Genomic DNA, 24,602 nt, shown 5'->3' on the forward strand with positions numbered 1-24,602 from the left:
CTCAGTTGGATTAATTAGATTACGATTATCACTTCTTCTTGTTTAAGAAGGAGAACTTGCATTTTCATAACACCCCGTCTATCCCCATAGCTTAAACAGACAACATATATATATTATTTTTAAAAAAATGATGAATTTAAGACATAAAACCTCTGTACTTTTCGTCTATTTATAAAGGTGTTTAAATTGGAAGACTGCAGAACCAAGGGCCCCCATCAGGGGAGCAAGGTGGGGCGCTTTCCCCCCTAGAGGAAATTGTACTTCAGAATATCAAAAATCCAATAGAATTTTTACATTAGTTACAGCAAAATATGAAACTATTTTTGAAACGTCGCTTATACTTGCCTCCCTTGGAAACCACAACATAGGCGCCCTTGTGCAAAACTCTAGAAAGTGGGTCTCATTCTTGCCCGAGTCTTCCGGACTTGTTCTTGGACTTGTTTTTGCACACTTGATCTTGGCCTTGGTCTTACATATAAATACTCGGTCTTGGTCTTCGAATCAGGGAATTTTCACCCAAGTTAGCATTCTATCAGTTCCATAGAGTCATACATAGCACTCACGCTCATATGATCTCAACCTCCAGACTGGAAGTAGAGTTCGATTGGTAGTTGGAGTTCGAACGTTGAGGTCGAATGGTAGTTGGAGTTCGGAGGTTGAAGTCATGAAGATCGATTGATTGTTGGAGTTTGGAGGTTGAAGTCGAGTGGAGGTTTAGTGGTGGTTGCATTTCGGAGGTTGAAATCGAACCGAATGGAGGTCAAGGAGCAATCAGAGTTTGAAGGTTGAGATCGTAGTTTCCCGGCTTGCCAACGGCTCGAGCTTCTCGGCTCACGACTCAGTCACCACCGAGCCGAGCCAAAAGCTCACCCAACCGAGCCGGCTCTAGCCCTCGGCTCAGTTGGGCCGAACCGATGGCTCACCTGAGCTGAGCCGAACCGAGCCGATGGCTCACCTGAGCCGAGCCAAACCGAGCCGATGGCTCACCTGAACCGAACCGAACCAAGCCGATGGCTCAGTTGAACCGACCCGAGCTCAGTCGCAGCTCGAGCTGAGCTGATGGCTCATAGCTCGAGCCGAGCCGGTTGACATCACTACTCCTCACGGGGAGGAGCAAATTATACAGGTGCATTTTGGCAGTACTGTCTTGTGTTGTCCAGATAGAAATACTTACGGCAGCAGCAGAAAAGAAAGAAAAAGACTCGAAAGATTAAAAAAAAAATGAATTTCGCTGGTAAGCAATTATTGCTTAGTGAGTAAAGATTACCCCTGTTGGTGTTTCACCACAACACTCGAGGAACCGGGATTCACGTCAGCCATCTTTCAGACTTAAAAGCAGAACACATTCCTCATAGTTGAATTGGCGCCATAATTACTGCGCATGCTTACTGCTTATTTCTACTGTTTCATTAACCACACTGGATCGCAGTATCATTAGATAATCCGTATTATATTTTTGTCATTTATAATAATGTAGCAGTTTTAAATGGAGCTTCATAGTAAAAGTAATAATCCAATCATATGAACTATTTTGCGGTGGAGTACAAGTGCCATTAGGTCAAGAGCAAATGAAAAAGATTTAGTTTCACGTAGCTTTGTTTATCGCAGTTTAGAGCTTAGATCGAACAGGGATTAGTTAAAAATTATTGTTCGCTGATGATCTGATAATATACGCCAAGATAAATCCAATGCATGATTGTTTTGATTTATAACACGACTTAGAGAGCATTGTGAACTGGACGTGGGACGTAAAACTTAAAAAAAACTTATTGTGAACTGGTATTCAGTCAATAAACTTCCACCAACTGTAAAGAGCTACAGCGTATTATCATTAGGCGGAAACAAAAATACCCTTAAATACACTCTGTAAAGAAAAAATAGCGACACTTGCTCTAATATGGTTTTCTCAACATACTTTAATCAATATGAACTTTTACATGAATTCCTGATAATATTACAAGGCATATTCCTAATGAGCAGTTCATTCTTAATACTTGCACCAGAGTTTCAGGCTTTTGACATGAATTTTGTGAATTTATATGCATATATAAGTAGCTATGTGTGTTTTGAGCAAAATCGTTTGTAGGAAGAGTAATTCATAAAACTGAAAAAGATCAACAACAATAGCAGAAAACAAGAAATGGAATTTCTTTAGGGTAAGACATATTGTGTGCAAACATCGAGAAGTACGATACACCAAACTAGTATTTTGTATGTGCACCATGGGCTTCCCGCATTGGTAACAAAGCTATTGCAAAATGCAACCTCGATATCACGGAATAACACCCGGATTATCTGTTCCTTGAATTCCATTCTATTTGAGATAGTTGTCTATTGAAATTTCTACTCATATTGATCCACAAATTTTCAACTGGATTCATGTCGGGTGAGTTTGTAGGCCACACGAGTCTCTAAATAGTCATATTCTTGAACCACGTATTAACAATTTTGGCTCGGTGACATGAAGCATTATCGTCCTGGGAAAGGAAGTAGTCTATATTTTTTTCAGAAGTCATCTTTAGCTGTTGTAAGAACTTTACGTACCAGAATTTGAAGATATTTTCGTGCATCAAACGATCCTTCACATATATCCGTCGTTCTGACGTCTTTAACGGTGAACCATGCCCATATCATCACTCAGTAACTGAATATTTGAATCTCTTAAACAAAATCCTTGTCAAGTTCCTTGCTTGTTCGTATCCACAACTTCACACCACTACCGTTTCCCAATATTCTAAACTTCTTTTCAATGAAGAAAACGACATGCTTTCAGTTGTCATAAGTCCAAGTTGCATATCGACTCATAAAACTACATGTTGAAGTCCTCTGTGTTTTGTCAGTTTCGACTTTCTACGCGGTTTTCTCTTTGTAATATCCTCTTCATACAGTCAAGACAATACAGTTGTACAAGTAACTGCAGTTCCAAGATCATGTCAAACTACAAAAGCGATTTTTGGGAAAATCACTCATTAAATCTGCGGTGCTAGTGATTTCATTTAGCAATCTGCTCTGGGTGATGCTTTCTTTTTTCTTTCACACTGTTGACGAAGGGACGATTTGTTATGCTGTTTCCACTTGTGAATTTGTAATATGCCATTACAGTCTAATGAAATTATGTTTTTAATAGGAGGGTGCCCGAAATTTTTTGCACCGACTGTACTTGATGTTTAACAAAAAATTTCTGGCTGGTCATATAATTCGTAATTCTGTTCGTTATTCTATCTCAAATTAACATGGAAAAACTGTAAAAAATTCATTAGGAATTATAGTTTGGGAATCAATACCTTTATTTATATTTTAAATTAGTTATAAGTTTTGTATATGGATATGTAAATGGATTATTACAATTCTTACGGTGTCAGTGCTATCCGAAAATATAGATCCACTATTGGACGGAACTTTCCAGATCAAATAACCAATCTAAAATTCGACAGAATTTTCAGGACCACCCTTCACCTCTCTTTTAGATACCTAGGTCCTTCTAAAATCTAGTTTAATCCAGATTTTACCAAATTTTATTCGCTTCAAAGCCCCACCGCCAAAATGCTTAGTTTTGATTGGCTGATAAACCCACGCGATGATATTAGGGCGCAATTATTCCATTCCAAGCCGGAAAATCTTGCTGACAACAGCCAGATTTCGATCGTCGAGCTTAAAAGGTCGCAACGGAGTGAGAAAAACTGCAGTAAAAGGTAAAACTAATATAATAGTCGAATAACTACCAAGCAGGAAGCTACGGAGCCATAATTTGTTAGTTTTTCCTAGTAAAAACCGGACTGAAGAAATAAAAAATAGATGACGCCATGTTGTGCAGATATTGTTAGTTATGGACAGGCTTTGTAAAGTGCATCAGTTTGCGAGTTTTCTTAGGAATCTATAAACAGTTTCGGAGGAGTGGTGTTTTCTCCCTTAAAATATTCTTATCCTTAAAATTATTCCTTTTCTAGTTACGTAAGGCCTGCCTCACTACCGTTTGTGTTCGTGTATGTAGTGGATGTGATTTCTTTTTGTATTTATTTATTAGTAACATGGCGGTATTTAATTTTGTGGTAGTCAGTCCAGTAATCACAATGCACGTGTAAATTTCAGTAAGGGCTCCTATCTGACTCCCAAATTGGGAGTACGGCTTCCAGCGGGATGAGTTGAACATTCAGTTTGTTTCCGGGTTCCTGCCCCTTCAGGGCAGGGGTCCTATTGCTAGCTAATACTCCGATATGTCCCCTCAGGGCATCGATTAAACAGGTTGATTTCAAGAATGTGATTTAGTAAATAAAGAGCCAGTTGGCCCTGTTCATTTCTTTCCTTTCGTTACCTTTCATAGAGCCGATTTAACATGGTGAAATCTGAATGATTTCTGTGTATATTTATTAGTATAACATGTATTAATGTAGTGTGTAGTATGAATGTGGCATGATGTGTCTTGTAGTTCGTGGAAGTATGTGTATATTTGTAATGTAGTATCAGTGATAGTGATAATTAAGTGATGAAAGAGTGTGTTGGACAGTGTAGTACTTACTATGCGATAAATTTTTATTACTCCGTCATTAAGTGAACGTAATATAGTATAATAATTCCGTGTACAAGGTCACATTCAGTTGTTCAAGGGTTCATTATATCGTCGCTAGCCCTAGTGTCAGAAGTCAGTACTAACCGCCATTCTTCCGTCGAGGTGCTTAGTGATTTAGTTTTCATGAAATTGACCTTTCTTTCCGAAATAAAACCTAGAAGGTATAATTCACAGCCCATATGAGTGTACAGTTAGGTCAAGTGACCCAAAATTAATATATTCTGAAAGTTTCAACATTCTGCATAGTCTAAAAATCTAAATATTTAAATAAATAAACAATACGTAAATTTTTAACAGAAGTCGGGCGATATGATGCTAGTTCTTCGCTTTGAAAATATATTAAATGTCCATTTTTCTTCGTGGCTGTAGAATTTCATTGTTGATGCAGAATTTTATAAACATTAGACATTATCGCAGATAATTCTACTTTCAGTGAACATACATAGGATTTTTTTTTCTTTCGTTCTTAATAAAGCTACCAGGTATTACATAGTATTGTGTGTGTGGTAAAAGAGTCTTGGGTTCGAGTGAGGTTGTCGTGCGGTGATCGGAATGGGAAAATGTTTGTAGTGATTATAGATTTTAAAGTATTATGATGAAATGTGTAAATAGGCTGGGCGTAGATAGAGGAAACAGGGTGTTTGTAGAATATAGCGTCGTGGCAAATGAATATTAATGTGAATATGAATATTAATAAGTATATGAATATTGTAGTAAATGAATATAGAATATAGGACACCCATATAGTTAAATATATAGTAGCCCAGTGAATACTTCGCCGCGTGTTGATATATAGATATTGAATAGATACGTGTAACTACAAACATCTCAGGTTCTGACCCCTGCACCATAATATCACGCGGACCGGAGGGCGATATATAGTCGGACTACGGTAATACTTTGTAGTTTATGTGTCATAATAGTAATCAACCATAGTAATACCATCTGATAGAATGGGTAGCATCATATAATCGCTGACTAGACATATTGAATAATAAATTATGAAAAGACAATAGTAGTTAGACAACAGGGCTGTAGTGAATCATATCTTCTGGTCGGTTTTAAAAATAGAATGTACCACTCCGTGAGATTTTTTTTTTCTTCACGTTACCTACTCAGGCTAGCTTACAATGTTCATGGAGGCGACAGCTCTGACTGGGTACAGAATTAAAACAATTAGTTATTGAAATTTATTTTCCCGTACCCGGGCATCGACCCCATTTCCCCTTGAATATTTTCGTTTTCTTTTCTTAGTTTCCAAACTAGCTAGTGATGGAAATTAATCGATGCCTCAGAATTTAGCGCATTCTGCGAAGGGGAGCTATCGGTGAAGTTTGGCAATAGAAATCACCGATCCAAAATTCAGTTTATTTAATTTTTTTTTTATTTTGGCAAATCACTAATTAGGGATATCTTAGCTATTACTCTAATTTCATTACTATCCTGGAATCTTCTAGTTTCCAAGAGGTCGGATGATTTTTTTTTCTCTTTTGAAATCCTAAATTAACGCCGTCTCTAACCTTCCGGAGGATTTCGGGGTCTGCAAGGGTGTTGACCGGATACGGTGAGTGGTGGGATTTCCCTAAAGCCTTTGTCTTTCCGAAAATCCCATCGTGGACACAGACTTGTCTCATCTTCGCAGACAGTTTTATCGGCTATTTATTTGGTAAGCCGAACCCTTTTTGGCATGTTAAGAATATTTTGGCTATGGATTTTGTTGAGAGCGAAATTCGACTTCTAACTTTGTAGCGTTAGTTATTTCTCACTTAAGTCTTTGGCGCCCCTATTCTTCGTCTTCCTTCTTCTCTATCTCTCTCTCTGTCTTCATTTCTTCAAGTTTTTTTAATTTTCAACCTTCCCCCCCCCCCGAGATTTTGAACTTGTTACTTACGATTTATTTAACGTACAACTCTGATCTGAAATTACCAGCTGAGACGTTGCAAGACACGATTCATGAATGGAGTAGATAATGATTGGGTCCTCCATCACATTTTGACCTATCGCTGAAATGAACAAAGACTTAGTATTTGACGACACTTCGATTACGTTCTTTCACCGTCGTTCCTCTTAAGTTTTTTTTTTGTAATCCGTTGGTCACTTTCCTTTCTGTTTTGGTTTTCAATTACTTTTTAGTTAACCTGGGCCCAGAAATTGTATTTTGATTTACCTAGTTATATCTAGAAATGCTCTGTGTTACGTGCCTGCCTCACAAAGTTTTTTTTTCCTTCATGATTTAAACACGAATTGATTATATAAAAGTTAAAAATTTATAGACGCGCGGTATCAGATAAAAGTTAATTTGTTTCCAAATGTAATGTTGGAAGTCATTTGTTTTCTTGGACAATGTTGCAACCTTGAAAAATTTTATTGTTGGGGATGATTAATTTAAATGTGTGCGCATTTATTATAAATATATATATATAGAGAGAGAAATAAATACTTCGAAATGTATGTGTAATTAGTATGTGAATATGATGTTAAAGTAAAAGTATGATATTAAATGTATTATGAATATATGTAAGAGCGCTCGTGTCTGTCCCCCTAGACGTGTATTGGTTGCTATAGTTTACCAGAAGTCTTCCGACGAATTTAAGAATGTAGATTTTGTTAAGAATACCGCCGTGCACTTAAGTAATTTTCCTTTTCTTCTGAATCAATGTAAGTGATAACCTCTGTAATTATATAATGGCATGCATTGAAAAAATATCGGCAGGTCTAAACGTAACCCCCATCATAACAAATATTATCCCTGGACAATTAACCTAAAACCATTGTGGAAAGCGCACCTTGAATCCTTCTCACCTACATGTGTATCCTGTGACTTGACCAGTTTTTTTTTTATCCTCAATTTGAACCATCATACTCCGTACACCTGTGGAAGATCATTTTTTTTTTAATCCGAACCATGTATAAACATATACGAAAGTGATCCTAATGAAAGGTCTCGTGAAGTGTCCCAGTGTTGGATAAATAACTTGAAATTATTCGATTAATAAATTTGGAAATAGACCGTCTAAGAGGAGAAACTTCCTCTAGTGAAAGTTATTTTCTCGAAATCCCTAGATGGGTATAGACGTAGCAGTGTGCGATTGCAGATATAAACTGTTACCAGTTACAAACCAAATATAGACGACGAATGGTTTTGTAAACCAATAGATATATATATATATATATATATATATATATATATATATATATACATATAGAGATATATATAAATGACCACAAACTAAGTTAAATGGAGCGAAACGTTTTGGACACTACGACTAGTGCGTGAGTTGTGATTTGGACGCTCGAAATTATTAATATTTTAATATCTCGACGTGAGGTAGAGACTCATATAAGTTCTAATACACCAAAAAGTTTTTTTTTCTTTCCTCTTTGTCCAATTTTTTTAAGTGAAATAAGTTTTTTTTTCGTATGTCGCAAATCATTATTTTGCTTTAGCATGCCTAAGATATGATACATGTAATTATTTTTTTTTCCTTTCTTTTTCATTTGTCAATATGATTGAATATATAAAAAATTACTAAAATATAATACTATGTACTCTATTAATATATAACCAAGAACTTGTGCTTTTAATATTTTCTTCATAATTATTTGTTTTGTCCTTTTTTTTTCACTATGAATGTAATAAACTATTTGTACCTTTGTAGTTAGTTGGTTTCCTTTAAACATATATACACTGTCCTGAGTGAGTGAGCGTGTGAATGCATGATAGATTTAATATAAGTAATTTTAGTGATATCATTTGTCATATTAACATCTGTAATATATGTGTCATGTTTTAATATATGTGTTAAGGTAAATAACCTAGGTCATGAAGGACCGTCACTAATGGTTTAAATCGGCTCGAGGAGTGAAGCAAAAATAGCAGGATAAGCCTAAATACGACATCTTTCTTCCAGGAAGTTGAGACTTTTATTGATGCGATACATAAATTTATATTGAGTTGATAAGTGTGATTTTTTTTTTCCTCGGCTAATTCATATGTGTGGTCGATCCTAGAGGACGGAGTTCAGATGCTGGATGGTTATCAATCACCAGTTGGAATAACATCACAAAGAATTAAATTCCACTTTTCTCATTTCCAGGTCTAGGTCTGGGCAACCCCATGATCGTGGTGCCTGGAGCTAGGTCTGGGTAGTATGAGGGAACATGTGTCTATTCCGAAGCATTCCAAAATTGATTAGTTGTTAATAACATTTAGAATGATTCATCTTTCAACGACTTCCCCGACCTTTTACTATATTTCCGGAATTATCCAGTAATCTGTTTCTCATTAAAATACCCTATTTCTTTTCTTTCTTCTTTACCTACCTCCTTCTTTTACCCTTCTACTTTCTTCTCTTTCTTTCCTATTTCTAAATGAAAGAAAACGGAGTCATGATTGAGAGTAGTCGCTATTGGCACGGTCAATAAGTTGTTTCGATGAGTTTTCTTCGGGAGTCCGATATGGAATAATTAACAATAACAAGAAAGTTTATTGGAAGTTACTCTATTGGAAAATAATCTGGATTTCAATCAGTAAGTGATCTTTCGTAATCGTCCTCGTTAAAGAGAATTAATTTTAGCGACTACTCCTCTTCTCCAGTACTTTGCACTATTTTTCTTCGTTTACTACTATTATTTTTTTTAACGTGTTTTCTTTCAATATTGGCGACCGTTGACATCGGACAGTTACCATGGAAACAATTGTTTTCCCTGGTAACGAATCTGAAATTATTTATTAAACACTGTTTAGGATCGAGCACATATTGACTTGGCCACAAAGATGAATAATTAAAAAGTCACAGTGAGATTAAATAATTATAGTCATTGGCTGTTCTGCTATCTTTGTCTCTCTCTGTAGAAAGGGGGAAATGAAGGAATTTGTCAAATTCTAAAATTTGAAAATGCTGGAAGTTGACCCAAGGAGGGAATTAGATAGGAGTCCCTTAATTTATGAATAGTACCTGAATAATAAGTCTTGTTAGTTGATAAGTATATAATTGCATGTGTTTATATTGTGTCTTTTTGGGTGTAAGCTATGGCAACCAATAGAGAAGTCGTATCACACGAGAACGCGGAAGTCTCATGTACACAATGTACATTAGAAAGTAGTGAGAAAAGAGCTCGCGTCTCCCGTAGGCTAGTGAGGTGTCACGAATGTGGGCTGAAATGGATTCATTTCAGTTGTATTAATTTAGAGGATACTGCTGAAAATGCAGAAAAGGTCCGGGCTGGTGAGATAGTCAAATACTGCAAAGAATGTGAGGGGAAGCTCCACCAGTCGCGTGAACCCATGAGTTTATCCTCGGAGAGAGAAACTGAACATCCCGATTCAGACGGTGAGCGAGGGTTTAGTACCCCGAAGAACCGAGGCCAAATATCTCCAGTGGAGATATCTGACCTCGATGATGATGAAAGAGATGGGGATCCAGTTGGTGATAAACCCAAAGAAAAGAAAAGGAAGACTGGGTCATCTAATAATGACGCTCTCCTCCTTTCATTGCAACAAATGCTACAAGAAATGAATGAAAATAACCGGGAAATGAGACGCGAAATAAATGAAAAAATAGATAAGAATAGTCTGGAAATGAGACGCGAAATAAATGAGAAAATAGATAATAATAGCCGAGAGATGAGACGTGAAATGAATGAAAATAGCCGGGAGATAAGACGCGAAATAAATGAGAAATTCGACACCTCGGAACGAGAAACCGAATCTCGATTCGAGGTATTAACCCAGAAAATCGACAACATACGCTCGGACTTTGCTTCCTCAATAACTACATTGAGAGAGCAAATGTCTACTGAAATTAATTTGGTCAGATGCGAGGCTCAACAGTCCATAAAGCAACTTCAGCAGGAGACTGAAAGTAAATTAGATCATGTAAATTCTGAAATTGAAGAAATGGATACAAAATTACATAAAATCGACAATAAACTGGAAACACAGCAGGCCGAAATTGATAGTTTAAAGTCAACCTTGTCAGACTTATCATTGAAAACCGAACTGGAAGTAACTGACCAGAAAATTTCGAAAATTCAGAACGACATAGTAAATATTCGAAAAGAAATGACAAAATCTAGTCGCGAAAAATCAGAGGTAACCTATCCTTTCCCCGGTAGCGATTTCTCAGAAATATTACCTGCGACAACAACTACATGTAGCGCAGGAAAAGAAAATTTAATGTCGGTTGATGCACGGGATATTGCGACGCACTACCCCATGCATCGGTCAGAACCAAAGTCGTGGTTCAATTCTAATAGTGTGCCGAATCAGTCGAGTGTTGTGACGACTACGGTCACTAGCGTGAGTGCTCCCTCCTTACATGGAGGTATACAATCACATAGCGTGTTGCCGGGAAAAGGAGATGGGTGCCATTCTGAGTCGTTGTTCATGGGTGCGATTGGTCCGGGGATGGAGCCCAACATATTCAATACGACCAACAAAATCCCTTTCCCTTACATGGGTAGTTATAACACCGCTACTACGTCGTCGGTGGTAAATCCGGTGACGACTCCGATTGTGCAGGATAATATGTTAATTCCCAGTAACTATTCCCCTGCTTATGTTAGTATGGGTTCCAAGGTTTCGCTGAGGGACATCGAACGTTTTCCCACTTTTGACGGGAATATTACCAATGGACAGCCTCGTGTTTTTCTGCGTAGATTGCAGCAGTGTTTAGAAATGTATCGGCTGACCGATAGAGAACGTTTACAAATAGTGGAAAAACTTTTAATTGCAGCATCAGGCGCGTGGTTTGCTTCTATTAAATATAGAATCCATACGTTTGACGATTTCCTGATCCTTTTCAAGGAAGAATACTGCAATGAACATATAGAGAGGCTTCAGAAACGCAACCTCCAATCTTTAAGATATGATCGAGCCAAGTATGGGTCCCTTCTGGACTATGCTTGGAAGATCATAGAACTGTACTACCAGATTGCAGAGAATCCATCGCAAGCCGAACTAGTAGACATCATAGTGAACGCTCTTCCACCAGATGAGTCGCTTGCTATTGCTTCCCACTTATGCCAAACGGTGCGAGAAGTTACGTCACGCCTAGCTGCCCTGTGTGGGAAAGAAACTGGAGGCCCACCAAAGAGGTATTTCGCCCGACAAGCAAAAGTTGTGAAACCCGTGAAAAGCAAGGCAACGGCAAGTTGCCAAACGGATTTTCTGAGTTACACCCAAGCTGGATCTCGCTATCCGAGTGGGAGTGGCTCAGAAAGCAATCAATATAACGGTCGACGTCTGTTCCGTAACCGACCGATGTTTAACAATCGCCGGGGTTATCGCCCCTATGACCGCACAATGGGGGAATCGAACCCAAATAGGGACGATAATAGGAGGAACTTTAACGGGGCGTACCGGAGAAGAGAAAACGGTACTGGTCAAAACGGCAATATTAACAATAACTGTGCAAGTAGATCTCAGAATTCTGCCCCTTCGCAAATACCAACTAATGGCGGAAATGGAATTCTAGCCACTCGAGGGATTGATAGTCGCGAGACCGCCGTCAAATCGACAAACTAATTCCGCAACTACCTGGTGAAATGGGGGAGGATAGTTGCGGGAAAATACACCCCATTATTTTGAAAAATCAGACTGACCACGAATGTAAATCTAATTTGTGGACACAAAATTTATCATTTCGGGACTCGTTACAATTTGTTATAAAATTTGTTATAGATGAGGAACCCTTTGCTTCAAATGAAGAACGCTATTTTTCTACCTCTCCCAGCCTACGAGGAAGTATCGGCGGCGTTGAACTTGTCGCTACAATAGATAGTGGCTCGGAGCTCTGCCTAATGGACTGGGAGATGTGGAAAAAATTAAAGCAACGGTTTCCATCCGCTAAATTGAGACCATACACGGGCCTTACACTTGGCGCTTTCGCTGGAAAAGAAAGTTTTTCGGTTCAGGGCGTTCAAAATTTTAACCTAAACATACAAAATCATATATTCGAAATAGCCATCTTCGTCATAAAATATTTGCGAACGGACCTAATACTGGGATGTCCGTTTCTGGACAAATTCCATTGTATCATTGACCGGGAAAAGAAAGAGATTAGAATGAAAGATAGTTTAGGAAACACTGTTGTTGTTCCTACAGATCGACCTAACATCATGTTAGTGAAATTACCCGTAGAAGAGATTGCAATCGGTGAATCAGGATGGCCGGTGGTGGATCAACCCATGCTTGACCCCAGTTTAAATTGTCAAGCTGCCTGTGCAGTGACACCTCTCCACAAGGGAGGGGTTAACAGGGGAGATCAGCTGGATCCACTCCTGGGCACCGAATGCAATGTCTCGGAAGAAGAGATTGATTCATATATTGCCACTCGGGATGACTTACCATCACCGATTAAATCAGGTCTTCGGAAATTATTAATAAAGTACCGTTCTCTTTTCTCTGAGTACCCACGCCGCGTTAACGCGCCTCCCTATAAAATACAGTTGAAAGATGAAGAACCAGTTGTTGGACCATGTTATTCCGTTCCTCAGGCTATACAACCTGAGTTTGAAGCAGAGTTGAATAAATGGTTACGGTTGGGAATAGCAATAGAACAAATGTCTCCATATCGGAATCCTATTCATGTCGTCCGGAAGGCCTCTGGCGGTGTACGTCCAGTTTTAGATCTGAGGGCTACCAACTCAAAAATTATATCTCCACAGGTGCAGGTAGAACCTATCAATGAGTTATTACACCGAGTTTCGCAGGCAATGTGGTTTTCGTCGTTTGACGCGTCAAGTGCATATTATGGGATCAGTTTACACCCAGACTCTTACCAATGTACCAGTTTTGTGTACAAGGGAAGACAATATTGCCTTACTGTTCTGCCACAGGGGCTGAAAAGTAGTCCTGCCGTATTTCAATCAGTAATGACAAAATTTTTTAATGACTCGACCCGTTCTTTTGTTATTTTGTACTTAGACGATGTACTAGTAAAATCAACTACTGAAGAAGAGCATTTGGTTCATTTAGAGAGAACTTTTGACATCTTTAAACAAGCAAATTTTTCATTAAATTTCAAGAAATGTAAGTTCTTTGCACGGGAAATCAAATTTTTAGGACATATAATTAGTGGCAGAACAATAAGGGTTGACCCTCGACTCAATGAGCCAATTCGTTGTTTTCCAGTACCGAAATCTAAGAAAGCATTACAGAAGTTTTTAGGGCTTATAGGATGGAGGCGAAAATTCATCCCAAACTTTTCTGGTCTCACTGCTAATCTGTATCAACTCCTGAAAAAGGATCAGAAATTCGTACTGAATAACGAAGCCTTGGAAACTTTCAATAAACTGAGAACTCTTCTTAGTAATCCACCTGCATTAAGTCAGCCAGATTTCTCCTTGCCTTTTCACATCCATAGTGACGCGTGCATGGAAAATTTGGCTGGCCTACTTGCACAATATCCTTCAGATAAAGATAATCCTAATGTCATTGGATATGCCAGTCGACGGGTGAAACCCTATGAGTTGTCTCTTTCAATATCTCAGCTGGAACTCCTGTCAGTCCTGTTCCTCTGTGAACATTTTGAGCAGTATATCATGGGTCGTACTACTTATGTCCATACAGATAACGCGGCAGTCACACATGCATTCACCCAAAAGAACCTTGAGCCACGAACCACCCGCATTCTATTGAAACTGCAGAAATTTGATTTAATTTTTCAACACTGTCCAGGCAGAGAAAATTTTGTAGCCGACACAATTAGTAGATACCCACCTGAGGTATTGCTTGAGCCCGAAACGCATTATGTTCATTTTTTAACCAAAACGCAGGATGCCGATATTAATCTGGACTTTATTCGAGAAAATCAAATAACGGATGAATTATGTAAGAACCTGTTAAAGCAATATGAAAACAACCGTAATCTGGACAGAGTAACAATGTACTGTGGGTTAATTTATATTAAACCTTTGCGTATTCAGAAATGGCTCTTAGTGATACCGCAGAGTTGTATACCCCAAATTATCAGTGTTGTCATTCTACCGGTCACTTTGGAGTTCAAAAGTGTTATCGCTTTTGTCGAGCTATATTTTATTGGAAGAATCAAAAAACCACGATTAAAAACTTCATACGAAATTGCATAGAATGTGCCGAAACAAAGTTTACGAACCGTGCTATAGCTAAGCAGGAATATCATATTCAAGCCACCGTACCCCATGAGACTCTGGGGGTGGATCTTATTGGAAAATTGCCACCCAGTCAGGGATATTATTATATTTTATCTCTAACAGATATCTATTCTCGTTTCGTTACCTTCCTCCCACTGAAAAAGGCTCATACTAAGGAAATAATCACCGTATTAGAGAGACGATACTTTCATCTATTGCCTTACCCACAGGAATTCTTATCCGATAAAGGACCGCAGTTCCAATCTAAGTTATGGCAGGACTTTTGTAACAAATACAAAATTAAACATAAGAAAACTTCCAGTTATTCCCCGCAGGCTAACGGCGTTACAGAACGTAGCCATAAAGAACTCAATAGGCTAGTTAGATTATGGTGTCATGAGGATCAAACCACTTGGCACAAGTACCTAGTCAAAATTCAGGATCTCCTAAATAACTCATATTGTTCCAGTATTGGCTGTACGCCTGCGGAACGCTTTCTTAGTTATTCTGCCGTTGATAGCTATAGGAAAGTGTTCCCATGGCCCAAAGAGTTAGATTCCATAGATAACCGTTTCCGATACGCTGAAGTAGAGGTAAAATTAAAAAAAGTCATGCTAAACAGTCGTCAAACGCTATAAATCTGCAAGAAGGGCAATTAGTGATGTTGAAACTGCATAACTTATCCTCACTTATGAAGCATGAGTCAGCAAAATGGATGAAAGTCTATACCGGCCCGTTTTTAGCAGTTAAATTATTGAAAAATTGCGCTATATTACACAATCTAAAAGGTGAAAGTATCGGAACTCACAATTTCCAAAATCTTAAACTTTTCAACTGTACCGAGGACAAAAAACGTGAACTTCTATCTCAATACCCAAAGTGAATGTTACACTGTCTCATTTGAGTGTATGAGTGTATGAGTGTATGAGTGAGTAGTTAGTTTATTAGTATTAATACATGTTAATTCTATTCAACAAAATTTTGTTATTCATACAAAATTTTTTTTAACGACGCCGGGGAACTGTAATATGCCATTACAGTCTAATGAAATTATGTTTTTAATAGGAGGGTGCCCGAAATTTTTTGCACCGACTGTACTTGATGTTTAACAAAAAATTTCTGGCTGGTCATATAATTCGTAATTCTGTTCGTTATTCTATCTCAAATTAACATGGAAAAACTGTAAAAAATTCATTAGGAATTATAGTTTGGGAATCAATACCTTTATTTATATTTTAAATTAGTTATAAGTTTTGTATATGGATATGTAAATGGATTATTACAATTCTTACGGTGTCAGTGCTATCCGAAAATATAGATCCACTATTGGACGGAACTTTCCAGATCAAATAACCAATCTAAAATTCGACAGAATTTTCAGGACCACCCTTCACCTCTCTTTTAGATACCTAGGTCCTTCTAAAATCTAGTTTAATCCAGATTTTACCAAATTTTATTCGCTTCAAAGCCCCACCGCCAAAATGCTTAGTTTTGATTGGCTGATAAACCCACGCGATGATATTAGGGCGCAATTATTCCATTCCAAGCCGGAAAATCTTGCTGACAACAGCCAGATTTCGATCGTCGAGCTTAAAAGGTCGCAACGGAGTGAGAAAAACTGCAGTAAAAGGTAAAACTAATATAATAGTCGAATAACTACCAAGCAGGAAGCTACGGAGCCATAATTTGTTAGTTTTTCCTAGTAAAAACCGGACTGAAGAAATAAAAAATAGATGACGCCATGTTGTGCAGATATTGTTAGTTATGGACAGGCTTTGTAAAGTGCATCAGTTTGCGAGTTTTCTTAGGAATCTATAAACAGTTTCGGAGGAGTGGTGTTTTCTCCCTTAAAATATTCTTATCCTTAAAATTATTCCTTTTCTAGTTACGTAAGGCCTGCCTCACTACCGTTTGTGTTCGTGTATGTAGTGGATGTGATTTCTTTTTGTATTTATTTATTAGTAACATGGCGGTATTTAATTTTGTGGTAGTCAGTCCAGTAATCACAATGCACGTGTAAATTTCAGTAAGGGCTCCTATCTGACTCCCAAATTGGGAGTACGGCTTCCAGCGGGATGAGTTGAACATTCAGTTTGTTTCCGGGTTCCTGCCCCTTCAGGGCAGGGGTCCTATTGCTAGCTAATACTCCGATATGTCCCCTCAGGGCATCGATTAAACAGGTTGATTTCAAGAATGTGATTTAGTAAATAAAGAGCCAGTTGGCCCTGTTCATTTCTTTCCTTTCGTTACCTTTCATAGAGCCGATTTAACATGGTGAAATCTGAATGATTTCTGTGTATATTTATTAGTATAACATGTATTAATGTAGTGTGTAGTATGAATGTGGCATGATGTGTCTTGTAGTTCGTGGAAGTATGTGTATATTTGTAATGTAGTATCAGTGATAGTGATAATTAAGTGATGAAAGAGTGTGTTGGACAGTGTAGTACTTACTATGCGATAAATTTTTATTACTCCGTCATTAAGTGAACGTAATATAGTATAATAATTCCGTGTACAAGGTCACATTCAGTTGTTCAAGGGTTCATTATATCGTCGCTAGCCCTAGTGTCAGAAGTCAGTACTAACCGCCATTCTTCCGTCGAGGTGCTTAGTGATTTAGTTTTCATGAAATTGACCTTTCTTTCCGAAATAAAACCTAGAAGGTATAATTCACAGCCCATATGAATGTACAGTTAGGTCAAGTGACCCAAAATTAATATATTCTGAAAGTTTCAACATTCTGCATAGTCTAGAAATCTAAATATTTAAATAAATAAACAATACGTAAATTTTTAACAGAAGTCGGGCGATATGATGCTAGTTCTTCGCTTTGAAAATATATTAAATGTCCATTTTTCTTCGTGGCTGTAGAATTTCATTGTTGATGCAGAATTTTATAAACATTAGACATTATCGCAGATAATTCTATTTTCAGTGAACATACATAGGATTTTTTTTCTTTCGTTCTTAATAAAGCTACCAGGTATTACATAGTATTGTGTGTGTGGTAAAAGAGTCTTGGGTTCGAGTGAGGTTGTCGTGCGGTGATCGGAATGGGAAAATGTTTGTAGTGATTATAGATTTTAAAGTATTATGATGAAATGTGTAAATAGGCTGGGCGTAGATAGAGGAAACAGGGTGTTTGTAGAATATAGCGTCGTGGCAAATGAATATTAATGTGAATATGAATATTAATAAGTATATGAATATTGTAGTAAATGAATATAGAATATAGGACACCCATATAGTTAAATATATAGTAGCCCAGTGAATACTTCGCCGCGTGTTGATATATAGATATTGAATAGATACGTGTAACTACAAACATCTCAGGTTCTGACCCCTGCACCATAATATCACGCGGACCGGAGGGCGATATATAGTCGTACTACGGTAATACTTTGTAGTTTATGTGTCATAATAGTAATCAACCATAGTAATACCATCTGATAGAATGGGTAGCATCATATAATCGCTGACTAGACATATTGAATAATAAATTATGAAAAGACAATAGTAGTTAGACAACAGGGCTGTAGTGAATCATATCTTCTGGTCGGTTTTAAAAATAGAATGTACCACTCCGTGAGATTTTTTTTTTCTTCACGTTACCTACTCAGGCTAGCTTACAATGTTCATGGAGGCGACAGCTCTGACTGGGTACAGAATTAAAACAATTAGTTATTGAAATTTATTTTCCCGTACCCGGGCATCGACCCCATTTCCCCTTGAATATTTTCGTTTTCTTTTCTTAGTTTCCAAACTAGCTAGTGATGGAAATTAATCGATGCCTCAGAATTTAGCGCATTCTGCGAAGGGGAGCTATCGGTGAAGTTTGGCAATAGAAATCACCGATCCAAAATTCAGTTTATTTAATTTTTTTTATTTTGGCAAATCACTAATTAGGGATATCTTAGCTATTACTCTAATTTCATTACTATCCTGGAATCTTCTAGTTTCCAAGAGGTCGGATGATTTTTTTTTCTCTTTTGAAATCCTAAATTAACGCCGTCTCTAACCTTCCGGAGGATTTCGGGGTCTGCAAGGGTGTTGACCGGATACGGTGAGTGGTGGGATTTCCCTAAAGCCTTTGTCTTTCCGAAAATCCCATCGTGGACACAGACTTGTCTCATCTTCGCAGACAGTTTTATCGGCTATTTATTTGGTAAGCCGAACCCTTTTTGGCATGTTAAGAATATTTTGGCTATGAATTTTGTTGAGAGCGAAATTCGACTTCTAACTTTGTAGCGTTAGTTATTTCTCACTTAAGTCTTTGGCGCCCCTATTCTTCGTCTTCCTTCTTCTCTATCTCTCTCTCTGTCTTCATTTCTTCAAGTTTTTTTAATTTTCAACCTTCCCCCCCCCCCCGAGATTTTGAACTTGTTACTTACGATTTATTTAACGTACAACTCTGATCTGAAATTACCAGCTGAGACGTTGCAAGACACGATTCATGAATGGAGTAGATAATGATTGGGTCCTCCATCACATTTTGACCTATCGCTGAAATGAACAAAGACTTAGTATTTGACGACACTTCGATTACGTTCTTTCACCGTCGTTCCTCTTAAGTTTTTTTTTTGTAATCCGTTGGTCACTTTCCTTTCTGTTTTGGTTTTCAATTACTTTTTAGTTAACCTGGGCCCAGAAATTGTATTTTGATTTACCTAGTTATATCTAGAAATGCTCTGTGTTACGTGCCTGCCTCACAAAGTTTTTTTTCCTTCATGATTTAAACACGAATTGATTATATAAAAGTTAAAAATTTATAGACGCGCGGTATCAGATAAAAGTTAATTTGTTTCCAAATGTAATGTTGGAAGTCATTTGTTTTCTTGGACAATGTTGCAACCTTGAAAAATTTTATTGTTGGGGATGATTAATTTAAATGTGTGCGCATTTATTATAAATATATATATATATATAGAGAGAAATAAATACTTCGAAATGTATGTGTAATTAGTATGTGAATATGATGTTAAAGTAAAAGTATGATATTAAATGTATTATGAATATATGTAAGAGCGCTCGTGTCTGTCCCCCTAGACGTGTATTGGTTGCTATAGTTTACCAGAAGTCTTCCGACGAATTTAAGAATGTAGATTTTGTTAAGAATACCGCCGTGCACTTAAGTAATTTTCCTTTTCTTCTGAATCAATGTAAGTGATAACCTCTGTAATTATATAATGGCATGCATTGAAAAAATATCGGCAGGTCTAAACGTAACCCCCATCATAACAAATATTATCCCTGGACAATTAACCTAAAACCATTGTGGAAAGTGCACCTTGAATCCTTCTCACCTACATGTGTATCCTGTGACTTGACCAGTTTTTTTTTTATCCTCAATTTGAACCATCATACTCCGTACACCTGTGGAAGATCATTTTTTTTTAATCCGAACCATGTATAAACATATACTAAAGTGATCCTAATGAAAGGTCTCGTGAAGTGTCCCAGTGTTGGATAAATAACTTGAAATTATTCGATTAATAAATTTGGAAATAGACCGTCTAAGAGGAGAAACTTCCTCTAGTGAAAGTTATTTTCTCGAAATCCCTAGATGGGTATAGACGTAGCAGTGTGCGATTGCAGATATAAACTGTTACCAGTTACAAACCAAATATAGACGACGAATGGTTTTGTAAACCAATAGATATATATATATATATATATATATATACATATAGAGATATATATAAATGACCACAAACTAAGTTAAATGGAGCGAAACGTTTTGGACACTACGACTAGTGCGTGAGTTGTGATTTGGACGCTCGAAATTATTAATATTTTAATATCTCGACGTGAGGTAGAGACTCATATAAGTTCTAATACACCAAAAAGTTTTTTTTCTTTCCTCTTTGTCCAATTTTTTTTTTAAGTGAAATAAGTTTTTTTTTTCGTATGTCGCAAATCATTATTTTGCTTTAGCATGCCTAAGATATGATACATGTAATTATTTTTTTTCCTTTCTTTTTCATTTGTCAATATGATTGAATATATAAAAAATTACTAAAATATAATACTATGTACTCTATTAATATATAACCAAGAACTTGTGCTTTTAATATTTTCTTCATAATTATTTGTTTTGTCCTTTTTTTTTCACTATGAATGTAATAAACTATTTGTACCTTTGTAGTTAGTTGGTTTCCTTTAAACATATATACACTGTCCTGAGTGAGTGAGCGTGTGAATGCATGATAGATTTAATATAAGTAATTTTAGTGATATCATTTGTCATATTAACATCTGTAATATATGTGTCATGTTTTAATATATGTGTTAAGGTAAATAACCTAGGTCATGAAGGACCGTCACTAATGGTTTAAATCGGCTCGAGGAGTGAAGCAAAAATAGCAGGATAAGCCTAAATACGACATCTTTCTTCCAGGAAGTTGAGACTTTTATTGATGCGATACATAAATTTATATTGAGTTGATAAGTGTGATTTTTTTTTTCCTCGGCTAATTCATATGTGTGGTCGATCCTAGAGGACGGAGTTCAGATGCTGGATGGTTATCAATCACCAGTTGGAATAACATCACAAAGAATTAAATTCCACTTTTCTCATTTCCAGGTCTAGGTCTGGGCAACCCCATGATCGTGGTGCCTGGAGCTAGGTCTGGGTAGTATGAGGGAACATGTGTCTATTCCGAAGCATTCCAAAATTGATTAGTTGTTAATAACATTTAGAATGATTCATCTTTCAACGACTTCCCCGACCTTTTACTATATTTCCGGAATTATCCAGTAATCTGTTTCTCATTAAAATACCCTATTTCTTTTCTTTCTTCTTTACCTACCTCCTTCTTTTACCCTTCTACTTTCTTCTCTTTCTTTCCTATTTCTAAATGAAAGAAAACGGAGTCATGATTGAGAGTAGTCGCTATTGGCACGGTCAATAAGTTGTTTCGATGAGTTTTCTTCGGGAGTCCGATATGGAATAATTAACAATAACAAGAAAGTTTATTGGAAGTTACTCTATTGGAAAATAATCTGGATTTCAATCAGTAAGTGATCTTTCGTAATCGTCCTCGTTAAAGAGAATTAATTTTAGCGACTACTCCTCTTCTCCAGTACTTTGCACTATTTTTCTTCGTTTACTACTATTATTTTTTTTAACGTGTTTTCTTTCAAATTACTCTTCCTGCCGTAGAATGATGGATTTTCAGAATTCCATCTATTCCTTTAGAGATTTGCCACAACTCACATTTCTTACCCATCTTATTTGTTTACAGTCCACATGTAGCAAGAATATCACACACAAACAACATTGCACAACAAAAATTTTGCCACTTGACACACTGTCGAAACAATGAGAAAGCAAAGAACAATCATAAAATGCTATTTACCTCAGCCTACACATCACAAATGCAATGCAGAATTCTTACTACAATAATTTACGAGAAGCACTCAGTGCCATCTATCGAAAATACTACTGATACACCAACAATTGACAAGCGATGTCCTACACCACAGGTGTCACAGATAACGCAAATGAACTATCCTACTCTTCATTTCCTTCTATTCCTCTTCTAACGGGCTGCAACTATGGTTTTCTGTGTAAGTTAGTTTGAGAATTGAGGTGTCGCTATTTTTTCTTTACAGAGTGTATAAGTTTAGTAATACTTCTATAAGAAGACCTAATATAGTTAAAGATCTAGGTGTTAAATTTGATCTGAAATTAACGTTCAATAATAACATCGAAAACGTTACTCATGATGCTTTTAAATTACAGTAGAGCGTCGATTATCCGAACGTCGGTCAACCGAACGACCGCTTAACCGAACTGTGTACTCGCTCGCACCTGTTACTCTCCCACCCTACCGTCCATCATCCCCCTCACTCCCAAACCAAGTTTCCCACAGTAGTCGCCGCACTGAGCCACCGCTGGCGGAACATTGCTTCTAATGGGGCCTTCATAAGGCGCTGCCGACCGGCCAAGCCGCCAGCAAAATGCGTATGTAATATGTACATAATTTTGTTTAATAAACTGTACCACATACTATATATTCCTACTAAAGTTGCCTTTGTACGTTACTTTGTAATACTTAAAGAGATGCCTGTTTTTATGAATAAATTTACTGTACAGTACTTCTTTTTGGCAAATAAACATGTACAGTTCGATTATCCGAACAAAGCAGTTTTCGGAACACCCATGTCCCCCAATTACTTCGGATAATCGACGCTCTACTGTATTTGGATTCATAATTAGAAGTGAAAAGGACATAATCAAAAACACAGACTAGTTGGAAAATAATGCAATTGTAATTTAGAACTCCTAGCAACGAAAGTATCGTCAACAAATTGGAAAATTTCAATCAAAATTCCTTAGATATTTGTTATACAAAGTAACTGGAATCTATCTCTCACTGAAAACTATAGCATAGGGGTAGACAATTTTAATATTAACTCATTAGAACAAAGGCATAATATCGCATATTTGGTACTCCTAAACAAAACAATGCTCAAAATTAATTCAATTGCTCAAACTTTATATTATTATTAAACTTGCATGTTTCTTCAGTTGGAACAAGAACTAATAACACAAGTCTCTTCTATTGCAAAAATAATTTAGGACCAACATAATGCTGAAGCCATCAATCTGGAAAATATATTCTACCTGTAACAAATTGTGTGGGAAACATGACAAAATTGATATGTGTAAAATGTCCTGTAAAGCACTAAAAACTTGTAAAAAATGTATTGTAATATTTTAACAATGTAATTGGACATCTGAATGTTGTGTTGATGAATGTGTTTTTTCGTTACATAATTAGCACAAACATATTGTATTAATAATTTTCGACATATTTCACTTTCAAACCCCTTGAAACATTTATAATCACCCTGTATAATTGACTTATAAAAAAATCCACTTGAATGAATATTTATTTGTCCATATTGAAAGGTAGATTGAATGTTTATGCAGCTACTCCGCACATTTTGAAGAATATACTTGATTTCTTTAAACGAATACTTTTCTCCAACGGTTTGAACGGAATATTTATGGCTAGTGTCGTCTTGCGACTTTAACTTGTCAACCTTCTGATGGAACCTTTAAAAGACTTCTGTCAGAAGATTAACTCGCTTCAGCGTGTGGTGAAGAAGTTGTGTCGTCTTCCTGACAACTGAAAATAATATACAGTACATTTATTCAAAATTACGTGATTGTATTGGAACAATATCTTATTCAGACTCCTGGAATTTGTTTAAGTTTGTGCTAGAGTACGTTTGTTTTATCTTGGCACGCTTCCCGCCTAAAGGATGGATTTGTCTGCAGCGCGTTGTTGCCAAGCGTTCAGCGTTAGTACAATACGCTAAATTCTCAAGTCCGATTTGTAGCATGAAATAGGAACAACATTTTCTGGGATGCCATCATTTCATTGTCGCATTCTCATTCCACGAATCATAGAATCATAATTTATTGTACCAACAACTGAGTCTAAATATTAAATATATGACTAAACTAAATCAATAAACAAATGCGAAAAAACTACACTGTTGCCGTTTTTTTTAAAAATGAAAACTTATGCAAGATTTTCATTTTAGGGTATACAATTCACCCACATATCAAAACTTGAAAAAAGCCGGTACTGGAAATTTGTTCGGAAAGACAGTAAGTTGCAGTTTGTTTTCCTTACCTTTAGGGAGGCAAAGGTCGTATTCCAAAGTCATCTCTCGAAGAGCTTGCTACCTCTTCGCTGTTGTCTTGACTATCTTCTGAATCAGATGACAAGTTAATAACTAAACGATCAGCGAATGCATTCAGTAGTTCGTCCTTTCCAATAAAATTCTTTATCGCGTTTCACGTGTTCTACCACCTTGCTCCAGTCTTCAGGGGTCACCGAACTTACAGCCTCGGACAGAAGCGTTTCAACAGCAGAAATTTTAGATGTTGGATTCCGTT

The sequence above is a fragment of the Thermobia domestica genome, chromosome 15, assembly GCF_964235325.1.
Source record: "Thermobia domestica chromosome 15, izTheDome1.hap1.1, whole genome shotgun sequence".
Lineage (NCBI taxonomy): Eukaryota > Metazoa > Arthropoda > Insecta > Zygentoma > Lepismatidae > Thermobia > Thermobia domestica.